The 23511-nt window shown below is 37.4% G+C and overlaps 1 pseudogene; it reads right to left on the bottom strand.

Moving 5' to 3' along the window:
- Positions 1-15078: 15078 nt before the first annotated feature.
- Positions 15079-21967, bottom strand: LOC149011761 (ABC transporter C family member 3-like; annotated as a pseudogene).
- Positions 21968-23511: the final 1544 nt, after the last annotated feature.

Raw genomic sequence — 23511 nt, 5'->3', positions numbered from 1 at the left:
CATCGGATAGAACCTGGATTACTCCAGTTTGGCTTCCAGTGACATTCATGGGTTGTTCTTGGTAAGCTCTTACTAAGCCAGAATCTTTAAGAAAACCATTCCGAGCATACAACTCTTCTGGTTTTAATAAACTCAATCTATTGTTTCTAAAACTTTCTATATTCTGGTCAATATCTATGACTTCTTCTAGTGCAAGACTTTGACTGCTAGAAGATCTAAATCTTCTGAATATTCTTCCTATGGTAGTCTCAGAACTGTTTGAGCCACTTGACTCATATCCTGATCTTTTTCCAGAATTGGATCTTCCCATAAATGGTCTAATACTCATTTTGAGAAATATGGACCAAATCTAAAGATCTTATCTTGAGAATACTTAATAAAATCTCCTTTAGGTTTTATAATATTCTCAGTAACCTTTAACCTATCCAAGGACGAATTCAAGTTGTCAATTTTAGCACTTGAAACAGTACTTGGTTGGCCAATCTTGGATTCTATCCTATCAAGGCAATAATTGAGCTAAAGATAAAAAACCAGGATATGAGGATTATTACAGGAAACCCTAAGTATAATCCCAAAGATGATGAAGAATTCGATATGCACCTTAAAGAGCTAAAAGAACTTAGATTAGTACAAGATTCAAATAGCCCCCATAGGTCAGCTGCTTTCATTGTAATGAAAGAATCAGAAAAGAAAAGAGGTAAAAGTAGAATGGTGATAAACTACAAAAGATTGAATGACAATACTGAAGATGATGCATACAACATCCCCAGTAGAGATTTCCTTGTCTCACTAATAGACAAAGCAAAGATATTCAGCAAGTTTGATCTTAAATCTGGTTTCCATCAGATAAAGGTCCACAAAGATTCAATTCCATGGACTGCTTTTACAACAAGCAGAGGACATTACGAGTGGAACGTAATGCCTTTTGGACTAAAGAATGCCCCTTCTGTGTTCCAACGCAGAATGGATCAGATATTCTTAGATTACAGAGAATTTATTGCAGTCTATATAGATGATATTTTAGTATTTAGCAGAAATGAAAAGGAACATGTTGAGCATTTTCTCACTGCCTTTAGACTATTTGCTAAACATGGTCTAGTCATTTCTAAGAAAAAATTAGAGATAGCCAAAGAACAGATTAACTTTCTGGGCTTAGTCTTAGGAAAGGACCTGATATCTTTACAAGATCATATTTCGAGAAAAATCTTGGAATTCCCAGATGTCCTTGAAGGAACAACCCAGATTAAATCTTTTGTTGGTTTAGTCAACCAAGCCAGAAATTTTATAAAAGATTTGGGAAAAATCTTAGGCCCCTTATATGCTAAGACTTCCACAAAAGCTGAGAAAAGATTTAACCAACAAGACATTAAGTTGGTCCAAAGAATAAAACATCTGATTTCAAAAGTTAAACCCATGAGATATCTCAAAGATAATTATTACCATATTGTTGAAACAGATGGTTCACAAGAAGGATGGGGAGCAATACTCAAAATTAGACCAAATGAGTATTCACCTAAATCCAGTGAAGAAATCTGCAGATATGCCTCTGGTTTGCACCAGAACAAAAATTTGGCAGCAATAGATTTTGAAGTTGAGTCTGTTATTAAAGGATTAGAAGCCTTTGAACTTTTTCTTCAAAATAAAAAGATTCTTGTTAGAACTGACTGCCAAGCCATAGTCAGATTTTATAAAAATTTAAATGAGAAAAAGATCTCACAAAGAAGATGGTTGATTTTTAGAGATACCATTATTAACAAAGGTTTTGATATAACCTTTGAACATATTAATGGAAAAGATAATTTTCTTGCAGATGGATTATCCAGATCCTTATTTGGAAAATAATTTGCAGGAACTAGATTTGGTTGTTTCCCAGCCCAAAGATTATGAAGATACGACTGGTTCCCAGTCAAAAGATACTTCTATTGAAGAGATTATAGCTTCTGTGGTTAATACCCGGAGCAGCAAAGATAAAGTTCCTCAGATGGGAAGTGCTATCTTGAAAAGGAAGCATGTACCAAAGAAGATTATGTATGGGCAGAGATATCTCTACACCATAGATGAAAGATTTCAATTCACGGTTTTACTTGAAGTTGAAGAAGAAGATAGAACAATTTTAGATAATCTTTGGATTTCTCACCATCAGAGTGTCCAAGAACCAGCAGATAAGAGCAAACTTGACTACTTCAATTCAGTCTTGAATTGCCTGAATTATCAGATGAACATGGCTTATTCCAAGTCAAAGTCCAGTTATAGATACTACGTTGTGTTTAAAGGAAAGCTGCCTGGAATTTATACACAATGGTCAGATGTCTCTGTTTGCATCAGAAATTTTGACAAGCCTCTTTACAAAGGCTATGTTGATTTATCTGAAGCATTGAAGGATGCCAGGAAGACTCTTGGTATTAACTTCTACAAAGACCCGAAGATTGAAAAAGTTGATCAAAAAGATTTCAAAGGAGCACTTATGGCGTGCGATGAGTGTTCTATCACAAAGATGGAGATAAAAGATCTCACTGAATAATGTGAAATAAACAGGGTGTCTGCACTGCGCCTTGTTGAAGAAGTAAACAGCTTAAGGCTTGCGAATCGTAAGCTTGAAAGCGAGAAAGTAGAGTTGACAGCACATCTACTTCGTGCCAAAGATCTCTTAGGCATGAATGAGTCAGAGATTATGACATCATTTGTCAGAAAGCATAAGAAAAGATCAAATGAAGATTCCAAAGATAAACCCTCTACAGATAAACAGATTGTAGAAGCTTTAGAATCTCCTATCCAGCAATATGTAAAATCAATTGATGAAATGCTGATACAGGTCAAGAAGCTACTATCAGCGGAAGATGGTGGACCCAGTTCATCCAGTTCTACAGGATCAGATGGCTCGTAGAAGGCCCTCCAGAAGAGATGAGTATAATAGAAGATCCAGAAGAATAGTCATTGCCCAACTTGGAGACATTTCTATTCTAAGATGGGAAAACAGATATGGCCAGATACTTGGACGAAGGTTCAAGAAAAATAAGAAAGCTACCTGTTTTCTGAAAAGATATGAAAAGCAGCATGATGAAAAGGTGACCAAGAAGGCCAATAGAAGGAGCAGATCCCAAATCATGGAAATGATGGATGATCAGCCCTTGATATACAACGAGACTATTGCAGAAATCATTAGCCTCGCAGCTGAAGATTTTGAAGTGGGAACAGTAATTGCCTAAAAGATTCCACTCACAACAAAGATGCCGCTGACGTCATAAAGATTCCACTCACAACAAAGATGCCGCTGATGTCATGCTGATGTCATGTAACCACTAAATAAGAGTCCTTTTTATCTTTTATTAAACTACCTTTTATAGTTTTTGGATTCCACTTTATCTTTTGTTAAATCATGTTGTATAAACTTTGAAGTCCATAGTCTATAAATAGGACTTCTTGTTTTAGAAATGGGAGAGGAGAAGGAGGAGAAGGAGGAGAAGGAGGAGAAGGAAGAGAGCTTGAGAAAGGAGTGAAGCTCTGTAATAGTATATGTTGTAAGGTTTGTAATAGATGTTTATGAAGTACTACTTTCAAATATTGCACTTGTCTTGAGAAGATCAAAGCGAAGAAAGACTGCGTCTTCTTCCGTAAGTTTCTTTTTTTAATTTCTTTAAGATATGGGCTTGTAGTAGTGTGGTAATTATGTATTTCATGTCATTTGCATGCATATTCGAGGTGGATAACCGTGGAACATGCCTACAGTAGTGCCTCTGTTCTTGGTGACGACCACCACTGCATTCATGTAGGATCATCTGCATCAATAATCCCAGATGAGTAGTTTCAGTGATAACCGAAACTAGATGTATGCTCGATGAGTACAGGTTGAAAGAGACCCAACTCCAGCGCTGTCTAGAATTGGTGAGAAACTGTTACGAAAACTGATGTTAAAAATAATCCTAAGAATTATTCAGAAGTTCAGATGACTGTTTATAACCCCGTGAAATAGTCGGTGAGGTGCCTGACGGTCTGAAAGTCTGTTTAAATCTTAAAGAATGAGTAAAGTTAAAGGACCCTATCTGATAAAGTCAAGAGGTAAAGGCTATGACAGTCAAGGACTGGGTAAAGGCCTCAGCAGAGCCGTGAAGGGCAGTGAGTGTAAGTCCCGTTGTGCCGGCGAGGTTGCAGAGGTGCCAGATGAGTCTGTTCATGGAAGCCTCTCTTGACCTAAGGAGACAAGTACCATTAATTTGGTTGGGTTACTCCTTGAAAATTAAAAAAAATAAAAAATAAAAAATAAAAAAAAATTTACACTTGACTTTGCATATCATTTAGACTTTGCATCAACTCATATAGAACTCAATAAGAGTTGAGATCTGGTTGAGAGTAAACAGAAATGCATTCTTTGGCCCAAAAGGAAATGCAGAAAGCATCCCTGCTTTGCAGTGCCACTTCCAGAGCGAGCATATATATATATATATAATCAGCCCCCTTATTAAGTTCATGCATTGCATAATCAGAAACACAATTTTGGAAACAAGTTGCAACGTCTTGGATATCCTTGATCAGCTCTGTGTCATACCAAGGAGCTTTGTACTGACCCAATATCATGGCGACAACCCCCCAAGAATCCGATCTGACCTGCACCAATGGTATGGCCTTGCTTAGCAGACAACACTAACCCTATGTGGATACCAATTAACTCCATGCAAAGGATATATATATCTTCAGGTATTGCAATAAGTATGCCAATTTACAACCCAATATGCAAGTTTAACATGGTGTCATCCTAATCTAGTGTTCTTGGGAATCTATTCAACATGATTAGACTTATTGAAGCTTCCGCAGCCCCTGCGACACCACCTGTAGCATATTCAAGTGAAAGTGACTAGTAGCTACTTTCATGGCTTCCTCATGGTACTCATCCTTTAACAAATCTCGCAGATAATCAAATGTGTTTCAATACTACTTCTGCCGCTACTTGGATATTGGACTCAGGTGCGCACAACAAGTCTCATCGTATTTGGTCTCTCTTTTTTTCTACTTATTCAAAACCCAACCCCCCCCCCCCCCATTTTTTATTGCACTTCCTGATGGATCAAAAGCCCATGTTGCTCATGTTGGTATTGTTTACTTACTACTTCATTTACTTATCCATAATGTCCTCCATGTCCCTTCTTTTAAGCATAAACTTATCTTCATTAGTAAGCTAACAACTGCCACCAATTGTTCTATCACATTAGCTTCTGCTTCTTGTGTATTTTAACACCAACAATCGATGAAGATTATTGCGAAAGGTAAACGTTCTGGTGGTCTATATTACCTGGACTTACCTTCCCCTCCTTTTTCTGTCTCTTCTACCCATGGTAGAAATTTTGATCTTTGGTATTGGTGATTAGGCCACCCTAGTATCAGTTTAACCTCTTCTTTCAAGCATTTGGATTCTAACATTTTATTATCAAATAATCTTACTTATACTGTCTATCCTTTGGCAAAGCACACAAGACTACCATTTCCTAATAGCTCCATTTCTACTTCCTCTTGTTTTGAGTTGTTACACCTTGATGTTTGGAGACCACATCGCTTAACATCTATGTCTAGTCCCCATTATTTTTTAACCGTTGTTGATGAGTACTCATGAAGTACTTGGATATATCTAATGGCTTAAAAAACTGAGGCAAATCATTCTAATAGATATAAAATGCCTTCATTCTGATAACACTCATATAAAATGCCTTCATTCTGATAACGGAACTAAATTTTTTAATGCACCCACCAATCAATTTTTGGCCTTCCATGGTGTTCTCCACCAATCTAGTTACAATTACACCCCTCCACAAAATGGGGTTGTAAAATGCAAACATCGGCATACAAAACAATGCACAAGCTTTATATTTCCAAGCTCATTTGCCATTATAATTTCGGGGGGATTATGTTCTCACTACTTGTTGTATCACAAATCATATTCCAACCCTGTACTCCATGGTAAGACAGCTTATGAGTACTTTTAACAAGATCTCAACCTTTTCCCATATCCGTGTGTTTGGTTGTCTGTGCTTTGCTAAGAACATGACACCATTACATAAATTTGATAACTGGAATATTTTTTTGTTATTCCTATGGGTCAAACGCATCTTTGATCTTTTGTCCAAAAAGACAATAATCAATCGTGATGTTATTTTTCATGAAAATATTTTTCCTTATTCTTTCCTATCCTCCACATCTCCTGTTTGTTCCCTTGTATTACCCTTATCCATTCCATAAACTACATCTGAAACCGACAATATTGTCCAAAACCTGCCAATGGAACCTAGTCAACCCACACTTTCTACCCCCACCACCAATTGTTCACATTGATCATCCAAAGTGATCACGATGACCCCCAAGGGTATTTACAGGATTATGATTGTGCCTTACCCTTGTCCCAATCATCTTCATCCGATCACGGTTCAGGTACACCCCACCCCATGTTGCTTTTCTTACTTCACTTTCAGATGCTATTGAACCTACAACATTTGCTGAAGTAATGAAAAGCCAAGAATGGTGTGATGCTATGCAATCTGAAATTGCAGCCTATTCAATAACAACACTTGGTCACTGGTTCCACTACCACCCAGCAAAAGCCTATTGGCTCTAAATGGGTTTATCGCATTAAACGAAATTTTAGATGGCACCATTGAGCATTACAAAGCTCCTTTGGTGGCCGAAGGATACAATCAAATTGAAGGTGTGGATTATCATGACACATTTGCTCTTGTGGCGAAAAGTTGTAAGCATACGTGTCCTTGCTCTTGCAACTGCAAGTGACTGGCATTACACCAAATGGATGTTCAAAATGCATTCCTCCAAGGAGATTTTGATGAGGAGGTTTACATGGTTCCCCCACCATGTTATCATTGAAAGGGGGAGAACCTAGTGTGTCACCTACATTAGTCTTTATATAGACTTAAACAAGCCTCTAGACAATGGTTCTCTAAGTTCCATTGCATTACACAAATTTGGATTCTCTCCCTCCCAGCGGACCAGTCTTTGTTCACACTGAGACATCGAGGGGATATTGTGCATGTTCTCCTATATGCGGATGACATTGTCATCACTAGTTCCTGCAATACTTTGATTCAATCTATCCAAGCCACACTTATGAACGTTTTCACATTAAGGACCTTGGTTATGATCAAGTATTTTTTGGGTAATGAAGTTACCCGTTCTACCAAGGGACTTTATCTTTGTCAATACAAATATGTCCTAGATATCTTATCTGATTGTGGGTTTACCAACTCTCGTCCCGTCGATACACTAACGGAGCAAAATATTAGATTGACAGATTTAGTGGGTGATATTCTTGCTAAGCCTAACACTTATAGACCTAGTTGGTCGAATGATCTATCTAATTGTTACTCAGCCTGACATTTTGTATGCAGTGAACATTCTTAGTCAATTTATGCACCAACCACATCAACCTCATTTAGATGTTACTCATCAACTTCTACGTTATCTTAGGCTACCCCTAGTCAAGGCTTGTTTTTTCTTGCTGATTCGACACTTTGCCGTCAAGCATATTGTGATTCAAATTGGGACACTTTTCCAATGACACATCGATCTACAACTAGTTATTGTATCTTCCTTGGATCTAGCCTTATTTCATGGAAGACAAAAAAAAAAAAAAAAAAAAAAAAAAAAGCATACAATATACTGTTCTTTAGATGAGGCCGAATATTAGGCAATGGTTGTTGCCACATCTGAAATTACTTGGTTATCTTACCTATTACATGACATTGGATTGCCTGTTCACCATCCAATTCCTTTACATTGTGACAATCAAGCAGCTCTCCACATCATTGCAAAACTTGTCTTCCATGAGCATACAAAGCACATTGAGATCGACTACCATGTTGTACATGAGAAGCTCCAACTATTACATCCCCCCAAACCGATACCCTACCTGAATACCCGGAGGTGTGATTCACAGCTCCGAAGATCAAGTCTCAAACAATATTCATCCTCCCACACGACACAATAATACAATCATGAGCAAGACCTACCTGAATACCCGGAGGTGTGATTCACAGCTCTGAAGATCAAGTCTCAAACAATATTCATCCTTCCACACGACACAATAATACAATAATGAGCAAGAATAAATCAATGTGTTAATGTAATTAAAAAAAAAAACCTCAAAAGTAAGGATCTCAAAACAAATATCAAAGTGCAGAAGTGATGTCAAATAATTAGAGTAATAGTTTGTGGAAGAAATAATCATGTCTAAGATACATCCAAAAGAATAACAACAGACCAAAATTGTTCTAAGTGTTACAAAAAGTATGTTTTCTTAAGAAAAAGGTAATGTCTAAACTCAAAAATCTCCGTATCGAGTACGGGGTAGACCAACTCATAAGTCGAACTAATCCTGGTACTCACAGTCAATGCACAAAAATTCTTCACCGTGATATTCATGATCGTCAACACCTTGTTCAACGTATGGATCACTCGTCGAAGTCTGGTATTCCTGGATCTGGAAGTCATCAATACTTGTAGCAAAGTCTAAAGCAAACATTGTCCCTGAAGGGTGGGCTCAAAATAACTCAGTGAGTAGTTCACATACAAATAACAATTTACAATCCAATTCAATAACATAGCATGATGCAATATGATATGAGATGATATGCAAAGATACAACTAACTCTAACATATGCTAGTCTGTAATGGCATACACACATTAAGATGGAACACCAGCCTCCTCTGGGAAGGTATCGTCACTCTGATCTCTCATAGGTTGGTCACCGGTCTTGAGATCCCGAGTAAGGGGTCAAGGCATCCCTCTCAGAATATCACTATTGTTGGGGTTTAGGTCACCACTCTCTCACCACACTATTGGTATGAGTACTAGATGTGTCAAGGTTATACCTAGCCCAATGCAAGTCATCTACTGAGTCACATCAACCTAGGGTAAGATACTTCCCCTCATGGCTCCCATAATTGGTTTGGTATTCTTTTTCCCTAGAATCATCGTATCCTATGTGTAAAATCCAACCCTATCCTAACCCTGACCCTGACCCGGATCCATTGTTTTTTATAGGTTCGAAGACTCAAAGCGGTGGTAGAAGAGACTTGTGGACCCTTTTGATTGATAATTTTGAGTCGGAGTCCAAGCCCATGGACATTGACGATGATACCCCTTACTTGAGTACATTGTCGGTGTTTAGTGAAAATCTGCGCATCGAAGAAGAGTGAATCTGTTGAAGTACCTAATGGACTCCCGTGCACAATCCAAAAGTATTTCCCAAAACTAGACTTCTTGATTGACTTGTAGCAGAAAACCCCACTCAATTGGACCCTGTATAGCCCTCCAAGTCCCTGTCCGAAGTTGCTGAACTAATTCTAGATTTTCTGTTGAAACCTGTTTTGGTCGATCCTCTTTGGTCGATGCCATCGATCAAAGTTTCCCAGACTCAAAGTTAGTGATTCTTTGGAATATTCCCTATCCTATTTAGACTAGCCTCGTGTTTTGAGCCCTATTCTAATCATTATCACCCCTGAGAACGTGGGGAGAGCTTCCCAAAGCACCTCCTAGGCATTGGTGAAGAAGATTCCACCCAAATCATTGTCAATCATTGTTCCTTGTCTCCATCAACAACTACAAGGTATGATTCATCACTCTCACTCTCTATTCTATTCTTTTCTACTCTTTTCTACTCCTTTTATTGCTGTTGAGACCTTGGAGATGGTGCTGCAACCTTGCAACTATCACTCCAAGTGCTCACTCTTGCTTAACCTATGATCCTCTCACTTGTCCATTGATGCTATGCTCTCATTTCAAGCCTAGCATATACATTCCTTGATTTTCTTCTTAACTTCATGTTTTCTTGCCTAAACTGAGGTATATAGTGTGCTATGTATATGTCTATCACTAGCATATGATCCTAATCAAATCCCTATAAGTTCCCTTAGCTAATGCATGCCTTTCCAATGCAAATGCAATTGATTTCAATCCATGCCATGATTCTTGTCTATTGAACTTAGTAGTCTAGTTTGGGGCTTTATATTTAGACCATTGGATTGTGTTAATTTCTTGATTTGTAGTGTTCTTATACTGTTCTTAAGCATCCCTCCAAGTTCCGGATCAATCCGAACCCCGGAAGACTAATTTCGGACAAAAATCCCCAAAACCCATTATGCAGCCCCGAAGACAATTTTGGTCGATCATCTTTGGTCGATGCCATCGACCAAGAGAATCGACCAAACTTGTTGCTGACAGCAACTTCAACCAGTTTTGACCCGTTCAACATCCGATCTTCCCAATTTCTTCTCTAATCTCTTATTTACGTTTGTTTAGGGTCTTAACACTACTATTGGATCATTCCTTGGTAACTCTTGAATCGTCATCAACCCAACTTAAGGTAAGGATGGTTATCGCCATAAACACATAGGCTATGTACTTTTGTTTTGATGCTTATAAAAAAAGTGAACATAGTCTCTTAATTGCTTTGAATATCATAGGACTGCCATACATGTTTTAGAACAGGAGTAATGTGATTTCATACTCTCTTGTTATAAGGATTTATTATTCTTGCTACTTGTATATATGATGGATAACTTCGATGTTATGATTTAACTTTTATCATGATGATGTATCAAATGTATGAGATATGATGGACTTGAGTATGTGATTGCCTAGGTATAACTTGGGATTGGGGAGTGTCCTACTGACGCTTCTATCCTTGGGTATCGGAGGGAATAGTATGGGATGTTCTCCGAAGGTGCCTATTGACACTTTCCCGGGTTGTTGGATGACATACATATAGGATTGTCTAGTTGTGTGGCTAGGTTTGTCCTTGTCGTGTCAGACCCGAATCGGAAGGGCATTGAGACCGAACGACCCGTGGTAGTGTATGGTTTGATGGGCGCTCTAGACCGGTAACCAACCCGTGGGAGGACATAAACCATGCTACGGATACTCGAAAGGGGCCATTAATTGGTAGGGTTGCAAATAGCTAGACTTGGGCTCACGAGCGCTCGAAGATCAGTGAGTCATATCCGTGAGAGGACGTGAGAGCTTCCCGTCTACTATTTGTGGATGACCAATAGGGTTAATGAGTTTGGTGGGTAATATCTATGACTCTAGTGTGAAGGATACTGGAAAGGATCACCTGAGGCGAGGAATGGACGTATCCGGATCTAACTTGATACAACTGAGTAGATGACTTGCATTGGGCTAGGCTTTACCTTGACATGCGCCAATACTTAGACCAAATGGTGATGTGAGAGAGCGGTGATCGAAACCCCAACCATGGAATTGTCCAAAAGGGATGCAGGACCCAATTCCCACCGGCTTGGGTGATTGAGGCCTACCCAAAGAAGTATGTTGCTATGGCTTAAAGCATGTCTACCATAGAGACTGGCATTCATAGAGTTAGAATCATACTTGCATCATATGTTTCATATCACATTGCCTTATCTTATGATTTGTACTTATATAGTTATGAATTATGGAATAACTGCCTTGCTGAGTTCTTTTGAACTCATTCCTTTTGTGCAAATGTTGTTAGATTTTCTTGCAGATGTTGAAGACTCTGATGGCACCCTCTACGAGACGGACTTTGATCCCTCATACTACCCTCCGGGTGGTAGCTACGGTGAAGATCAGAGTTATGGTGCTGAAAAGGATTACTCTACGTACCAGGGTTAGCCCCACTGTGGTGAGGGAGCGGCCGTGCTGGGCTTTCTTCGTCCATACTTATGAAGAGATAATCATTAAGATAGAAGAAACCCTTGCTTAGTGCCCCATTTCCCTGGATTTTGTTAAACATTTGGGATATGTAATTAATTTTTCTTGAGTTACTCTTTAGATATGGGATTGTAACTTAACTTGATTTTACTACTTTTCTGCTGCCATTGAGAGAATGACTTTCACTCATTTTCTCTTTCTTATGATTATATATATATATTCCCTTGATATCATTTATTTCCGCACTCTGATTATTTGTTCATATCTTATTCATGATATCTGTTATTTATTGCTCTTACCTTGATTAACATTGTTCATAATTGTGTTATTGCATATGTGGGAGGCATGGTCCCTCGATGCGTGATCCTTGAACTATGGATCACACTCACGGGTATGCCAGATAGAGTATCGGCTGGGTGGATGTGACACTATGGCGCTAACCAGCTTGAACTATGGACTCTCAACCCTATTGGTCATCCACAAATAATAAAACTGGAAACTCTTATGTCCTCTCACGAGTTGTCTACCGGTCTTGAGCGCTCATGAGCCCAAGCTTATTATGATGTGACCCTACCAATGAATGGTCCCCACAATGTGATTGTGTACTCTCATGAGTTGGCTACCAGTCTTGAGCGCCCACAATTCCCATTGCTACCACGGGTCACTCGGCATCAATACCCATGCCGTAGGGTGTGATATGATGGGGTTTCCAACCAAACACTTCTAGACTTCCTTGTCATCACATCCGAGTGCTCTTGAAAAGCATCAAGGGACATCATAGGATTGTGTCCCATATCACCTCTACTAATGTCCCAAGACAGAAATGCCCAAATGGCATTCCCCAATTCACAATCACAATCTAACATTCGCATTACAATATGATTCCAAACACATCATCATATCATAGTTCATTCCCAATTTAAACAGTCAGATATCTAACAAATATGCATAATATCATTACTAATTATATTATGAAATTATAGAGTTATAGTAATCATGTTTAAGTCCTAAAAACATCAATATAGCATATGCATTCCAGTCCTATTACAAACGAGAATGTAACTAGGGTTATATGTAAGTTAACGTCCTCACCTTGTGTTTGATTCGAAACCTTTGAAGAGTATATCAAAATATAAGTTAAAACTTGTAAAAGATTCCTAATAACATGCTGATTTAGAAACAAACCCTAATGGTTAAGAGTTGAAAACGGGACAAAAACCAGACATCATGCTATCAGCACCAGGCTTGGTCTCCCAAGGCGGCCAAGGTAGGCAACCAAGGTTGTTGTGTACGGATAGAATATGCCTAGATCGATAGCAAAACTCATCGTTTGGGTTCCAAAAAACTAGAAAATTATTAAATAATGGTAGGACATTATCTATCATGGTTTAAGAATCAATCATTGCAAAAGGAATGAAAATCTAACGAATCCTATCTTAGGTTTCTTCCAAAATAAAACCCCAAGATTTATGGATAGACTAGAGTGAATCTCCATTCACTCTAGAGTAAAGAGAGTAGTAGATAAAGGTCTGAAATCATCATAGAACATGGTTTAACATAGTTTGGAGATCAGACTAATCAAAAGAATAAAAATCCAGTACATCTTATTCTAGGTCTTTAGCGAAATCTTACCGTGAAGTTCACAGAAGAGCTAGAGTGAATGGAGATTCACTCTAGAATAGAAGAATAAAGGTAGTTATAGAAAGTATAGACCTTGAAGAAGGTCTACAAAGAGGTAGAAGCAATCGAAAGAGAAGAACTAGAAAGAAGAGAACGAATGCTAACCTTTTAGAAAGCAAAATGATGAACGGAAAGCTTGACGGATGCTCCCACACCTTCCTTCACCTTGGAGAGGGTTCTCTAGAGTGTTTTGATGTTCTCTGACAGCTTTAGAACATAATGGCACGTTTTAGAATAAAAAACAATTAAATACGGCTTTAAAAACCTAATTTCCTAGAAATACCATTTTTGCCCCGAAACAGGCTTGGTCGCCTGGGGCGACCAAGGGCTGCCAAGCCTGGAATTTTTAATCAAAAAGGGGTTTTTGGTGCTCCAAAGACCCTAGCTTCTTCTTGGGTCCTTTTCCAAGTTATTGAAGGGTTGTACCTGATTTTCTAGACCTTCAACTTGTGTCATTATTGTACTCTTAATCCGTCTACTAAGTCCGTCAATGTTCGAGTTAGTTCTTATTCCATAATTTGACAAAGTTCCCAACTTTGCATCATCTCCATCTACTTCCACTAGTTCAAAGTCAACTCCAATGATTTCAATTCGGATGGCCCACAGTTTCCTTCTTCCCATACTCCAGGTTTTCGGACCTACAATATGGATTTCCGGGATAGGGTTTTGAGGGATTTCACACCAACAAGGTCTAATTCAGCTGGTCAAAATTGCCATGACCCAACAAATCTCTGATGTTTTTACTAAATCATTTGGACGTGAACAATAACTCCATTCTTCTTTGTACATTACATTTTCCAAGTTATTGAAGGGCCGTACCTGATTTTCTAGACCTTCAACTTGTGTCATTATTGTACTCTTAATCCATCTACCAAGTCCATCAATGTTCGAGTTAGTTCTTATTCCATAATCTGACAAAGTTCCCAACTTTGCATCATCTCTATCTACTTCCATTAGTTTAAAGTCAACTCCAATGATTTCAATTCGGACGGCCCACAGTTTCCTTCTTCCCATACTCCAGGTTTTCGGACCTACAATATGGATTTCCGGGATAGGGTTTTGAGGGATTTCACACCAACAAGGTCTAATTCAGCCGGTCAAAATTGCCATGACCCAACAAATCTCTGATGTTTTTACTAAATCATTTGGATGTGAACACTTTGATCGGCTTATATCCAAGTTGAGCGTTCGAAATCTTCATGCTCCAACTTGATGGGGAGTCTTAGCATGACAACTCATTTCACTAATCTACCCTATTTCCCCCCTCCAAACTGCTAGCTAATTGATTGATAGTCAAAAGTAATCTACCTTGCTTGTTCCCCTCAATTTGCTAGCTAATTGATTGATAGCCAAAAGATCATTTAAATTAGCTAGCCGATTGATTGATTCTACACCTTGCTAATTGATTGTAAATACCTTTTTTGTACATTACATTTTAGGTAGACATTTTTTGTACATCCTATATATATACCTCTTAAGGTATTGCAATAAAGTGTGTCAATTTACAACCCAATATGCAAGTTTAACAGGAATTTGAAGCCATAGGATAAAAATAAACCGAAGAAGGCTAGAACACCAGGAACAGAAAGGAACTGACACCATCATGCTTAAAAATTTTAAAAAATTTGGCAGGACAACAAATTTTTGTAATGCTTAAATATCAAAAGTATCTCAAACTAATGCAACATGCGTTCTTTGAACATCAAAAACTCTCATTTATGATAATTATATCTCCTGGTATATTCCCTAACAAGCATCGCAAATGATGAAGAATTGTTCTCTAGCAATCTGTCTGGGGAATCATACTCCTGTACAAGACCTGTTTCAACCAAGAAAACATGTTGATTTGATTAGGCAGATTTAAAAAAACAGAAAGAAAGACTAGAAGACAATATTGCCATTCTCAACTTAACCCATTGGATTGTGATATACTAGTTATTATGTACTAACCACTATCAAGAAGAAGGATCTTATCACAATCAAGAACTGATGTTAGCCTATGTGCGATTGTGATAACAGTAGACTCTGGAAAATGTTGATTAAGCGTTTGTTGAATTAGATTGTCAGTTGTAGCATCCACTGATGCAGTAGCTTCATCGAGCACTACAACTTTGCTTTTCTTGAGTAATATCCGCCCTAGACAAACTAGCTGCCTTTGACCCATGCTCCAATTCTCTCCATTTTCAGTCACTATAGGGCCACCATGTAGAATAAGTTAGATATCATGAATAACATTGTGTCCCTAATTCTTGTCAAAATGAAGTTGGAGGTGCTAGGAAGTTGGGCTGTGCACTACAGGTTTACATACATACTTAAAGAGAATAACAATGTTACTAAGCTGTGCAATGCCTTGGGGTGCTTAAAGATAACCCCCTTACGCCAATGCAAAGTAGGAAAACTTGGCAATCCACAGAATTTGGTATATTGGGTTGGGTTTAGTCATCATGCTAAGCACACAATCAGACAACATTTATTTGCCCATCACTTTTTTTTCTTTTTTCTTTTTGGGGGGGGGGGGGGGGGGCACTTGTTCATGGATACATGATGTTGGACAATTTTAGCATGAAATGAATATATGAAAAGAACCAACCTGTAGAATTAAGTTTCCCTTCCTTGTTTCTAACAGCGTTAGCAAGCTGGCATCTATCTAAGGCCTGTGACAATAATTAGAAACTTCAAATCAACTGGCACCATGCTTGTATTTTCAAGATGAAATAAAGTTGTTCATTGAAGATAAAGTTGTTCATTGAAGATTAGATAGGAAAGGAGGATGCCAAATGGAAATACAAAAATCAGTAATATAAGCAATATGATTCCTAAGTCCCAGGTTTGAAATTTGTTTTGCCCAAACTTCCCTTGGAAGATATATTGCATCCAACAAAATGACATCAATATGTCAAACGAAAAAATTTCCAGTTCGTAAAGATACATGTATGTCCTAATGGTGGATCAAACGGAAAATCCCACCTCCCAAATCTGCTCGTCATTGTACTCTTCAAGTGGATCAAGATTGTTTCTTAGAGTCCCCTCAAACATGGTTGGATCTTGAGGGATAATGCTAAATCTTGCCCTTACATCATGGAGGCCAATCTTTGAGATATCGATGCCATCTACCATAATTTGACCTGTTGTAGGTTCTAGAATGCGAAAGAGAACCTGTATGAGAGTTGATTTTCCACTCCCAGTTCTCCCAACGATGCCAATCTTCTTTCTTGCTGGAAAAGTGCATGTGATACCTCGTAAAACAAGAGGAAGGTGTGGGGCATACCTCACCTATAACAAAACTTAGTAGAATTACACAATAAGGAGAAGAACAATCCAACAATATTAAGCTATATGGTGCATTCTACAAAATGAGAAAATACAGAAGTAACTGAAAATTGAAGTATCTTAATTAGGAATTACCTGCAAATCGATCATATCAATTTTCCCTTGGGATGGCCATTTGCAACTTGGCCTATTTTCATCTATAAATAAAGGAGGTTCACTAGGAATGCATGAGTACTGTAGTATTCTTTCAATAGCTATGATTTGATTTTCAAGAAAACAAAGATCCCATACAACCCCATACAAGCTGAAGCTAAGTCCAAATGTGACTGCTAAACCCACAACACCTTCAGGAGAGAAAATAAAATAAGTGTAAGGTTATGCTTGCATTTAAGCATTAGTCATAACTTCAATAAATGATAAACTTATAAGATCTTAAGTTCAACATTTTACCAGGACTAAGTACTTCCTTTGGCTCTAAGACCAAGAAAACCAAAGAGATAGCATATGTAATTGATGTCAACATATCCATGCGGAAGCACAACCATTCAATTGCACCAGAAGTATGGAATTTAGTTTGAGAATACCTATCTATCAACTGGAAACTAGTTTTCATGAATCTCTCTTCTTGGTTGAAGCACCTAATTGTGGCTGAACCTAAACCAGATTCAGAAAAATGTTGAATAATGGGTGCTTGACATACTCCTGCCATTCGAGAAAGTTCTCGTGCTGCAGATCTGTAATATTGCTACAAACCGACGTTCACAAAAGGAGAAATTAGGTACATATGAGTAAATTATCTCTAGATAATTGATATTGAACAAAAATATAGGAAAATTTATCATTTTACTTTATTTTCTTTACTATATGTCCTTCAAATGGGTAAAAATTTTATACATGTAAGCTTAGGATGATTATATAGATACATATTAGCTCAATCCCTAATTTATATTCCCAAATGCTAGCATAGGCTTTTTACAATGTTTTGCATGCTTAGGATGATATATAGCTAACATGCTTCCCTTATGAGAGAAATTAAGATATGAAGAAAATGAAAATGGAATGCTAGGAATCAAGAATTTTTCCCAAATGATGAAATAATAACTTGACATGCATTGGTTCCTAGGTAATCCACCTAGATTTGCTGTCCAATTCCTATTTCATCCTTTATAAGAGAAAGACAAGCTTTGCATTTATTTGCATAAAATTCTAATGTTTAGGAAATGAGTTAGTTGTTTATTATTTAATTTAGAGCATTGTGGTTTAAATCATCATTTTCACAACCAAATATATATATGCAATCATTACCAAATCAGTAGGGAATTAAGAAATTTAGAATTCACTACTTAAAGCTTGAACCAAATTATTGTATGTCATGTTATCCATAGGGAGACAAGTTTGCCCTTGCATCTAGATTTCGATATTGGAGGTGAAAGTGACTATCGAATTACCTGGTAATATATGCATGCCATAGTTACTGGAATAAAAACTAATAACATTTGCCATGCAATTTGTGACATTACTATAGCAGTTCCCAAAAACTCTATGATTGAGATAAGGAGTGCCTCAAATTGATGTGGTATAGAGGTATCAACAGAACCTTGATCAATGGAGGCCTGTATACAAAAATTGAGTTTATTCAAAATAAGATTACTTTTTTTCATTATCAATCTAGTTCATTCAGATAACAAGAATAAATAAGCATATCTACTAACCCGATTTAGAATCCTTCCGCTCGGAGTGGAATCAAAGAATGACAGTGGAGCACGAAAAATACACAAATGCATTTTATTGAAGAAAAAAGTGGCAGTCTTGTACCCAGCAATTATCATGAGCATAGACCTTGTAAGTACACAAAGACAACTTCCAAAGAATAAGGCAACATAAACAAAAATGATAGTAGATCTTTCAACATGAGGTCCCACATCCTTCGAAATGGGAGTAGCCAACACCATCCAATAACTACTGAGTATGTGAAGAAGTTGAAAAAGAATTTGTGCCAGCAATATTAGAGGTACAAACGCTCCCCTATATGAAGTAGTAACATAATTCCAATATAATGAAAAGCCAACTTTACCCTTTTCCCTCTTTTCTTCTTGGACAAGTTGCCCTGATGGTCTAATAGATTTTTCTGTTTTGTAGTTCTTGGGTTCTTTTTCGTCATCATCTTGAATGGGCTTTTTGTCAAACAACGCACTATTATTTTTTTTCGGAAGTAATCAAATTATCCAAACCACCATCACTTTCAACAGAACTAAGGTCTTCCAAAGCTTTTCTATGTGTACCCAATAATTTAATAAAATCAGTGCCCGAATTAAGAATTTCTTCATATTTTCCTACTTCAGTAATCTTTCCATCTCTCATAACCTAAAATTGAGGGGGGAGGGGGGGGGCAACAACAAAAACAAGTATAAGCCATCAAATTAGATTGTGGGACTATTCAACAAAAAGGATGACATATTCTCACCAGAATGAGATCAGCGGATGGTAAAAACTCTAGTTGATGAGTAACATAAATTAATGTTTTTGAACCCAACATTCCAAGCAAACATTTCTGTCACAAAAAATTTGAAGTTCATAGTTAGGTATTTGAAAAAAAAATTTAGTTACTTAAAAGTACCAAGTAGTTTTTTAACTATTATTAAAATGTATACCATTCAAAGTGGTACGTAACATCAAATCTCCTCTAAGGAAGAATATGTGTTAGTATCAAGTGTTGTATGTATGTTTATCTAGAAGGTCATGAATCATGATTTCCTTCCTTTTAGGGCAAAGCCAACGAACTCAATGCCGAAGGCTTCTGCATAAGCAGAGTTTGGGGGCCATTATTTGATCTGGACCAGTTTCTTTATTTTTCTATCAAGCAATACTAAGTTCACTATCCACTAAGCAAATTATCGTATAAGAATGTATAACCTATAAATCAATCTCATAAAGAAAAGCTTACGAAGTCAAAGAACAACTACCTCAAATAGATGAGTTCCTGTGTGCGCATCAACAGCACTGAAAGGATCATCAAGCAAATAAATATCAGCATCATGGTATAAAGCACGCGCAATCTGGATCCTTTGCTTTTGCCCACCACTTAAGTTAATCCCCCTCTCCCCAATGATAGTTTGGTCTCCAAAAGGACAATTCTAGGTCCCGCTTCAGTGAACATGCTTCAAGGATCATCTCATATCTTTCCTCGTTCATCTCTTTACCAAATATTATATTATCTACTATCTTACCACTTTGGATCCAAGGTGATTGTGCAACATATGCCTTCGTTCCATTTACCATAATGGTCCCAGATACCTTTGGCATTTCCCCTAATATGCACGAAAGTAGGCTTGATTTTCCCGATCCAACCGAACCGCAAATAGCCACTCTCATACCACAAGATACTCGAAAATTTATCTCTTTTAATGTGAGGTCAGTGGAATGATGGTCCCAAGAGAAATTCCCTCGACTATCTCAACCGTAACCTCTACATTATCACTTGGATGCTTTTGCATTTTATTTGGATGAAGATCAACGAGTGAAAGGAATGAGACTATTCTATCCAAGAGAAACTTTAGCTCGAACTACCATAGAGATTGTCTCCGGGAGATTATAAATAGGCATTTGTAATATTTCAAATGTTGCAAGTGCAGAGAGGATCTTGCCTGATTCCAATGGAACTCCCATAATTATGCAGAATCCAAAAGTAACGATGGAAACAAACATGGGAGCCGACAAGAAAACGAAGGAAATAATAGCTGATAAGTAAAGTAACTTTTTTATCCATTTTGTTTCAAAGTTTCTAATCTCAATTATCTTGTCCAGAAACTTCATCTCCCAAAGCATTGGAGCTTGAGAATCCTCATATTCCTTAAAGCCTCGAGATGTCACCTTCATCCGTCGATCTTTAGAATCCATGAGTTCCCCTTGAAATCTCTCTTGCAGTTTTCCCAATGGAATGTTTGCTAACATTAAAATCACAGTGGCAACAAAAGCTACAAGTGAAGCTATCCCAAGGTTCTTGTATAATATCAACAATGCTAGAACAACCTGAACAGGCACCTTCCATATATTGTGCAAGTACCAACTGTATAAACCTATTCTCTCAACATCAACATTCATTAAATTAATGTTCTCTCCACTAGAGTGACCCTGGTTTGATTGGCTTGATAGTCTAAGACTTTTTTTGTAGACTGTAGAGAACAAAGCAGCACGAACCGTGATTCCCATCTTTCGCAATTGAAAGAATAGGAGCCGCTCAGAGACACATCTTATGAGTTTGGAAAGGAAAAAAATAAAGACTAGTGAGTAGCCTTGATATGTTTGTTGTTGTGGGCTATTGAGATACTGAATAAAGGTATCAATAAGATATGGACCAACATAAGAAGCCAATATGCATACAACAGATAATATAGTTGTGCACAAAATTTCCTTGCGTGTTGATAAAACCAATGCCTTCATCAACTTGAATGTGGTTATCTGACCATCTTTACCCTCTGATCCAAGTTTCTTTGTAAAAAATGCAAAGACCTTGTTGGCACTATCACAATCAGCAAGCTGAGGAACATCTTCAAGATCTAATGTTTTTTCATTTCCAAGGGCAAGCAACTGACCCATCCAAGAAAAAGTAACCAAATGAAAAAGATTGGCATTCGCATAAGGAGTTATTCTCTCTTCATCAATACGTATTCCTTGTTTGTCATCACCATTTGAATGACATGAACTATTACTTAGAAGAGGTTCTTGGAGACCTTCATCTTCATGCCCCTTGCCAGATAACCCAGCATAGCAAAAGAAAAAACTAGACAGAATGGACATAGCATCGGAGACCCATATCAGGGATGATAAAGCTGAATGTTTCCAATGCAATCCCAGATGTACAAGAAGATAACAACATGACATGAGACAGTAGAATGCCCCCCAAACCCTTAATAGAACTGGAAATCTATGTTCCTTTAAATGAGGAAGTTTGAACTGCAAATAAGCAGCAATCACAAACCAAGTAAGTGCCTTAAACGTAAAATCCAGTTGAGTAAAAGTCTTCAGGTCTGGCCCACTATGTGTATTCCAAGAGAGAGAGTTTAACACGCATAAAAGAAGATTGCAAATTGATAGACCCATGCAAGAAATTAGGGCCAACCAATAGTGTGAAAAATAAGTATTCTTCAACAACGGTTTTGAATGTTCATAGGTAGACATCGTATTTCTCTTGCAAACCCATGAAGTGGACAAAGCTAATAACAAAATTAGGTGTGAAAAAGCCGAAAACCCATCTAGGAAAATGGTTGTTGAGTATTGTGCAAACCAAACCCAGATATTCATATTGTTCTTCAGTTCTGCAAAATCATCCATGATCACAAATTGTTTTTTGAACTATATGTAACTTGGTGTTGTAACTCACTCCCAATACAAATCCAATCAGCTTTGCAAATCCATACCATCTATATACCAACCATTGCCAACTTATGTGTTCTAAGTAAGACTTATATCAGCTGTATCGAAGTCTTCATATTACTCCTACCAATAGCTTGAATCTGTTATCAAACGAACAGCATAAAAGCTAAGGACATTAATGGAGAGAATAGAAACTCAATAGTAGAGAGAGAGAGAGAGAGAGAGAGAGAGCAAAATGCAAGGCAAATAATTTCATATTATAAGAATACAAGCGACATAATGCAAGTTCAACCAAAAAGGACAATTTCATATTTTAAGAATACAAGCGACATATTGCAAGTTCAGCAAAAAGGAAAGAAGTGGTGCATTGCAAATTTAGGGGGGGGGGGGAAGGTTATGCATTACTACATTTTTATGGAAAATGAAAAAGAAATAAATTACCAAACTTCCAAAGTACTAACAAATTTCTAAATAATGGCCAATCCGGGGTTAATTGAGTGGTAAGATTCATATTTCTTAGTGGAAATTACCTTAAAAAAGCATTAGTACCGGAAAAAAATGCAATTATAGCAACAATAATATACCTAGCATTAGTAGAAGTATCAAACTTCGACATAATATAGCCTTCCTCAAGAAACTATACCAAGCCATAAGTGACCTATAAATGGATAGCCGGAAATCCTTCCTTTAAAGTTTTTCTTATCGAAAGATAATATCCATATCAAGGATCCTCCGGGTCGGGTTCCGATAGATTGCTTATCAGATCGGATAATATCTGGATAAAAAATTGTCGGGATAGAGTAAAGTATTTTCTCTGAAAATGGAAGATAATCGGATTCGGAAATCGGAAAACAAAAACCCGGATAGTTGGAAATGGTCGGAAATTATCCGGTTAGAATAAAGTATTAAACAAAAGGGCTGATAAATGGATTCAAAAACCGGGAAATTGGAGATTGGAAATCAAATAAATAAAAAATGACAATCACCAATCAACTCGGATAATCCTGCAAATAAGGAAACGATTTTGAAAACAAATAAGAGAATTATTAGAGAGGATTAGGATTTGAATTTGTCAAGTCATGGTTAATAATTTTACTCATCTTTCGATCACAAACATAATTTGTCTTCAATGTCAACTTTATAAACTTCAATCCTACAACAGCATAAAGGAATACAAACACGAACACCACTTGGATTCTCTGAAAAGGGAGAGAGCTGCACCTTATAAAAAAAAGCTTCAAATTATCAAAATTTGGCTTCTTCTGGTTTCCTAAATCAACATGGGAAGAACGTAAGTGAGTTATATATCGGTGAGAAGAGTAAGTATTTCTAAGTATCATTTTCATTCATGGTTTTCACTTGTTTTCTTAAAATTGCAATGAACAAGAGAAGAAAGAGGTCGCTTAGGAACTAGGACCCAAGCATCCTGAACAAATCACACTTTTGCTGCTCGATCATATTGGTCCATCAGTCAATGAAGAACCAAATTTACCACAAATTAA

The sequence above is a fragment of the Hakea prostrata genome, chromosome 7 (assembly GCF_041222555.1).
Source record: "Hakea prostrata isolate BN-2017 chromosome 7, UWA_Hpros_2, whole genome shotgun sequence".
NCBI classification, from domain to species: domain Eukaryota; kingdom Viridiplantae; phylum Streptophyta; class Magnoliopsida; order Proteales; family Proteaceae; genus Hakea; species Hakea prostrata.
The sequence above is the reverse complement of the archived record's forward strand: the minus strand, read 5'-3'. Positions and strand labels throughout refer to the sequence as shown.